This window comes from Chrysochloris asiatica, unplaced genomic scaffold (genome assembly GCF_000296735.1).
Source record: "Chrysochloris asiatica unplaced genomic scaffold, ChrAsi1.0 scaffold00011, whole genome shotgun sequence".
NCBI lineage: Eukaryota > Metazoa > Chordata > Mammalia > Afrosoricida > Chrysochloridae > Chrysochloris > Chrysochloris asiatica.
Window position 1 is genome coordinate 3,817,745 of NW_006408529.1, and position 317 is coordinate 3,818,061.

Consider the following 317-nt stretch of genomic DNA (forward strand, 5'->3'; position numbering starts at 1 on the left):
CACCTTGCCTCTGGTTGGAAAACTCAGAACGGGTTGAAAGAGAACACCTTTAGTCACATTTTACTACCAGCAACATGAAACCTACACCCCTCAAAAAAAAAAAACAACAACAACAAAAAAAAACCCACGTCACCATCAAGTAGGCCCCCTATCTCATGGCTCCTTATTTGTTAGAACAGAGCTGTGATCCATGTGGGAGGCTGAATTTTCAGAAGTAGATCACCAGACCTTTCCTATGAAGTACCTCTGGATAGACTCAAACCAATCTCAGCAGCCAAACCAGGGGTGCCCAGCAAAACTGATGTCCATGAACTCAA